The sequence below is a fragment of the Phoenix dactylifera genome, unplaced genomic scaffold (genome assembly GCF_009389715.1).
Source record: "Phoenix dactylifera cultivar Barhee BC4 unplaced genomic scaffold, palm_55x_up_171113_PBpolish2nd_filt_p 000696F, whole genome shotgun sequence".
In the NCBI taxonomy this organism is placed as follows: domain Eukaryota; kingdom Viridiplantae; phylum Streptophyta; class Magnoliopsida; order Arecales; family Arecaceae; genus Phoenix; species Phoenix dactylifera.
In genome coordinates, this window is record NW_024068079.1 from 114,557 (window position 1) to 121,019 (window position 6,463).

General features: G+C 39.4%; 1 non-coding gene across 1 annotated transcript; it reads right to left on the reverse strand.

Annotated features, from left to right (window-relative positions):
• Positions 1–6,121: 6,121 nt before the first annotated feature.
• Positions 6,122–6,227, reverse strand: LOC120106938. Its single transcript, XR_005508910.1, has one exon. It is a non-coding gene; the product is annotated as a small nucleolar RNA R71 (small nucleolar RNA).
• Positions 6,228–6,463: the final 236 nt, after the last annotated feature.

A 6,463-nucleotide genomic window follows, 5' to 3' on the forward strand; every position in this document is an offset into this window, starting at 1 on the left:
TAAGGCAATGAACGTACTATATTGTGCCTTAGAGCCAAATGAATTCAATAGAATCTCTACTTGTATTTCTGCAAAAGAGATATGGGATAGACTTGAAGTGACCCACGAGGGCACAAATCAAGTCAAAGAATCTAAAATCAACATGCTAGTTCACAAATATGAACTATTTAAATGAAATCTAATGAAACCATCTCTTGCATGTTCACCAGATTTACTGATATTGTCAACGGTTTAAAAAGTCTTGGCAAAAGCTACACTAACAGTGATCTTGTCAGGAAGATTCTTTGCTCTTTACCAAGGTCATGGGAAGCCAAGGTCACGGCAATCCAAGAAGCAAAAGACTTGAACACGCTGCCACTCGAGGAGCTTCTTGGATCTCTAATGACGCATGAGCTCGCGATGAAACAACATAGCGAAGAAGAATCCTCCCATAAAAAAAAGGTAATTGCCCTCAAGTCTACTTCTTCTAACAAAGATCTTTCTTGCAGTAGCAGTAGTGAAGAAGAAGACAATGAGGAAGATGAAGAAGAGGCTTTCCTTGTGCGAAAATTCAGAAGATTCATCAATAGGAAGAAGCCCTTCCATAAGAAGAGATTTCCTTCGAGTTTCTTCAATAAGGATAAAGGTAAGAAAAAAGAAAGTGAGGGAATCGGATGCTACGAATGCAAGAAGCGGCGTCATTTCAGAGCCGACTGCCCCTTACTGAAGAAGGTCAACAAGCACAAGAAGAAGAAAGCTCTTCTCACCACCTAGACTGACTCCGATAAGTCATCATCATCATCGGAAGAGGAATAAGAGGAGAAGGCCAATTTCTGCTTTATGGCCAATGAAAATGAGGTAATGTCTGAAACTCATTTGGATTTCACGTTTGAAGAATTGTATGATACTTTTAATGAGCTGATGGATGAATATAGGACAATAACTTTTAAAAACAAAGAACTGTAACTATCTAATCAATCTTACATTCATAAAACTGATAAATTGATTAAGGATAAGGACACTATTATCAAAGAAAATTTAGAACTTAAAATAAGCAACCAACTACTAACTCAAAAAACTGAAACCTTAATTAAAGATAAAGAAAAATTAACTAAAGAAGTTGAAAAATACAAACCTATGGTTGAAAAATTTACCTATAGTTCAGAAAAACTACAAATGATGCTAAATAATCAAAGAGCTGTGTTTAACAAAGCCGGTTTAGGGTACAAACCAAAGAATAAGCAAAAATTACTCAAAAACTTCTTTATGAAAGCCGGAGAAAGCAAACCCAAAAATATAACTTGTTTTTGTTGTGGTAGAGTAAGACATAAAGCTAATGTATGTAACTACAGAAAAATAGAAACTAAAATGAAATTAACAAGAGTTTGGGTTTGAAAAGGAACCACATTAAATAATCATGAAGGACCCAAGAGAACTTGGGTGCCTAAGGTTGATTGATTTCCTTGTGAATAGGAGTATCTTGCGGCCAAGCTCAATAAACAATGTTGGTACTTGGATAGTGGCTGCTCAAGATACATGACGGATGACAAGGAGCAATTCTTCACCCTAGAATCTAAGAAAGGAGGTGTGGTGACTTTTGGAGACAATAACCAAGGTCACATCATTGGTATCGGTAAAATACAAATCACACCTTCAACCCTTGTTGATAATGTTCGGTTTGTAGATGGTCTCAAGCATAATTTACTTAGCGTTAGTCAATTATGTGATAGAGGTTTTGATGTTTTGTTTAAGTCATCTTTATGCATCATAACCAATTCAATTGACAATAGCTTAGTTTTCAAAGGACTAAGACGTGGCAATATTTATGTAGTAGATCTTGATGATCTTGCTAAAAACAGCAACTGCTTAGTAGCTAATGATACTAAGCTCAATGAGGCAAGTTGGTTATGGCATTGTAAATTTGGTCACGCAAGCATGAATACACTGTCTAAATTAATCAAAAGAGATTCTGTGATTGGTTTGCCAAAGCTGAAATTTGAAAAAAATAAAATTTGTAGAGCGTGTCAATTTGGCAAACAATCTAGAAGTTCTTTTAAGTCTATAAACAGTGTTTCTACTACTAGACCTCTTGAGCTACTTCACATGGACCTCTTTGGACCAACTAGGACTACAAGCCTTGGCGAAAAGAAGGATGGTCTTGTCATAGTAGATGATTTTTCTAGATACACATGGGTCATGTTTTTAGCTCATAAAGATGAAGCATTTTCAGTATTTAAGAAATTCCATAAGGAAGTAATTAATGTAAAAAATACTTCAGTTATAGCTATTAGGAGTGATCATGGAACAGAATTTGAAAATCATCTCTTTGAAAAATTTTGTAGTAAATGATAAGTGCTGATTAATCTATAATTTAATATTCTTTTTCCAGCACTTATCAATGTTCTTAAATGGATAACTACTTGTTTTACCATGAAATCGAATAATCATTGAAATAAATTCAAATTACGGTAAGAAGTAAATAATACTTTTCTTAAAACAGACTCTGAATTTGTCTCTCTTCTGGTTGAGATCTTCCATAAAAATATATAAGGAAGAGATTGTGTGACCCGATTTATTAACCTGATGGAGTTGTAATCAAGCTAAGGGTATAATTAAATGGGCTTTGGTCCTGGTTAGATTGAAAGTTATAATATTTGATTAACCCTTTTATTAAGTCACGGTCTGATCTGGTTGAGTTCAATCTGAAGCGGTTCAGCAAGAATTAAATTTAAATGACATTTGGGCTCGAGAACAAGTTTAAGCAAATCAACGATCATGACCCACCTCAAATCCAAAGCCAATTCCCAACCAATTCCTTATCTGCCTTCATATAAAATTTTTAATTTAAAAAAAAATAATAAAAATATATATATATAATATAATAAAAATTAAATATCCACGATTCACTGTTCATATGAACAGTGTTTTCACTGTGGTCGTCACCCAATGGATGATCCGACCCGGCCTCAACTCCTTCTCCACCTCCTGCTGATGGAAAGGTTCTCGTTCTTGCTGCGGCAGGAAGATGAGCTTGCTGAAGGGACACGCCGCTGCACTTGGGCTCAATCTCCTTTGGCTCAGGTGCTGATAAGTGGCTCGACCTTTGGCTGAATGTGGTCCAACCTTACCTGCAATTGACTTGAAGTGGGCGAGCTTAAGTGTGGCTGAATTAGCCTGCTGGGTTGACCCAAGGTTCAGCACTAAGAGGCTGAACTTCAGGCGCCTAATCCTCCTCTACTTGGTTCTGATTTGGATTAGTCAGTCTTCGCCTGCTGAATAGGATCCAATCCTTGGCTGCTGCTTGGTTGGGTTCGAACACAAGTCACACAGGTTACTTCAGAAATTCAGGCGCCCCAAATTGAGCATCACGGCCGAAATTTGCTCCTCCCTCCCGTTCCAGCCACGAGTTCCACGCGACGGATCCACATTTTCAACATCTTCCATGATCTCAGCCTTCGTGATTCACCCATCCAGGCGTCCGCCCTCCCCTTCCGCCCGTGATCCAGTCCTTTCCGTCCGACTGCAAGCGTGATCCCGACGTCCCAACCGCATCCAGCGCCTCCGTTTTCATCCGGATCCAATCCCAGCAGCCATAGCCAGATTCTCCGCACGTTCCCCTTTCTCCCGCGATGCATCCAGCCAGGCATTTTCCGCATTCAAGCACCTGTGGCATCGTCGTCGTCCTCGGGTGTTCCGCCTGCGACCATTCCTCCGTCGATCCCGCAGCCAGCCATTTTCCACATCAGCCCGTTCCAGCAGCATCCAATGACCACACCAGCCACCAGCATCTGCAAATCTCGTCCCGGAATCACAGCATCCGCACCATGATCTTCAGCCCCTCTCCCATCGTCCCAGCGATCTTTCAGCAACCGCGTCCGCGTGCCAATCTTCCGCTCGAAATCCAGCCACGGATTGACGCCCTCCGCCCTCTCCACGCTTGCTGGGGACCTATAAAAGGAGGCCATCGTCCGGTGGCAAAAGGGGGGGAGCTCGGGAGCGCGGTGGAGGAGCTCGGCGGGGAGAAAAAGAAAAAAAATAGGGGAGATCCCCTGTTTCGGTGAAGAAAGAAGAAGAAGAAACCGAGTGGGAGAGATAAAAAAATAAAAAAAGAGAGAAAGGAGGGGGGGGGGAAGAGAAGAGTTTTGGATATTTTGGGAATTATGGGAGGTGATCAATTTCATTTGAAGATGGGAGTTCGTCCGGAAGCCATGCTCGGCTAAACATCTAGTCTAGGGCTGGATGAAGCCCTAGCAATGTATCAGGGCAATTGTAGTTCTTTTTTTTTTATTATTATTTTGGAGCTTGTTTAAATTCTTATTTTCAATGAAATATTTCTTCATGATATTTAAATTTTGAGCATGCTAGTTACTAATCATGTTTGCTAAAGTAGTCTAAGATGATCCATGCCTAGGAAGATGAAGTGTGCTGCATCCTAGATTAGTATACTTAGGTAGACACTTCATGCTACACCGAAGATGGATCTTCCTAACACTCTTTATGCTTTTATTTTAAAAGGCTTGTAGCCAAAATTGCATGCCTCTCCAAAAGATAAAAATTAAGAATACAATCATTGATGCAATGCTATGTGGTGGATTCCAAACCCTAGATCTATTTACTTTGATAAAATTTCAATTCGTACTCATAGATTAATTTAGTTGAATCAAGTTAGCAAATCCTTCTTTTTGATTTATTATTAAAGAAAAATAACTAGCCTCCAATCTCTGTGGACCGACACCCGTAATCACTATCCTACAGGATACGTGCTATTGCATGGTTTTATTTTCAAAATTGAAAGAACCGATCAATTTTTGGCGCCGTTGCCGGGGATTGCTAGCATAGTTATTTTTCTTATTAAAAAAAAAATTATTTAAAAATTAAAAAAAAAACTTTCTTTTAAAAAAAAAAATTTCTATTATTGTTACTTTTCTTATCTTCTTTTTCTCCCTTACTATTTTTTTTTTATTTGATCAGGAATCGAGGAAAAAAATATGGGATGATCAAAAGGAGAACTGCTGGAAAAGAAATGCTGTAGAGGTTTAAAAAAAAAAAATTGCTGGGGAAATTTCCTTTGGTAACCTCTAAACTTTTCTTATTTAAATTAATTATTGGTTTGAAATTTTGTGGTGATTGATTGATTTTAATTATAGCAAAATTGTGAATGCATGCTTGATACGCATACACAAATCAATTTGCACATAGTAAGGGCAATCACCCCAACAAGATAAGAGCCGGATTTCATCACCGGACTCTTGCCCAACTTAGGTGAACTCAATCTCACATAGTGTCATCTTTAATTTAAATCAATTAGACGTTGGCCCCTAGGGACATTCGAGCTCAATAGGACGAAGATCACCGAAGGTTGCACCAATTTCGCTCTGTGGCTTAGTTGATGTCTAGATAAGCTTTGTCCCTATAAGGGAGACAGTTCATCTGTTCGAGGCAAGTGGGTTTTAAGTGGGACCTTTGCGAACGCATCGTGACCCCTCCACTTACCTGGGAGCTTACCTGGTCAACTCGGTTCATTAGACCGGATTGGAGGCTTAGGTGCCCTCTTCAAACCAGTTAGGAGCTGTCTAGTGATTTTAGGACAAATCAAGGACTGATGTGTTTTTCTTTTATTGCATGCTTGACTGATCGAGTACTAATGTATGCAAGGGAGTCGTTCTAGAGTACGTGACCTATTACCTTTTGACCCTGAAATAGAACGAACCCTTAGGAATATTCGAGCTAAGATCAAAACATTAGAATCATCCCTACCTCCTGAGATGGCTGAAGAACAACCCAAACTCCTGAGGGAGTACTTTACTCCCACCATTTACACTTCCCCATCTTGCATTCGATTACCTGAAGTAGCAGCGGTACAATATGAAATAAAGTCTAGTGTGATCCAAATGCTTCCATCTTTTTATGGGCTCACCAATGAAGACCCAAAAAAAACACCTAGATGAATTCCTTGAGATTTGCACCACTGTCAAGATTCAAAATTTCACTGATGATGCTTTAAAACTTAGGTTATTCCCCTTCTCCCTTAAAGATAGAGCCAAACAATGGCTGAATTCTTTAGAAGCTAACTCAATTCGTTCTTGGGATCAAATGCAACAAGAATTCCTTAAAAAATACTTTCCTATAGGAAGAACGAACCAGTTTAGACGTGCCATTACAAGCTTCTCCCAAACCGAGGGAGAAGAATTTCATGAAACTTGGGAGAGATTTCGGGACCTAATCCGTAAATGCCCTCATCATCAAATACCTAAGTGGCAGCTAGTGCAATGTTTCTATGACGGTTTGACGGAACGAAACCGTCAGATGATCGATGCTGCATGCGGGGGGACTTTCATGCTTCGAAATGAGCATGAAGCATGGCAATTATTTGAAAATCTTAATGAAAACTCCCTCCACCATGCTTCATGTTCTCGTCAAGCACCCCCGAATTTTCAAACAAAAGGGGCCATTTGTGAAATAAGTCATTCTATGGACCTGTCTA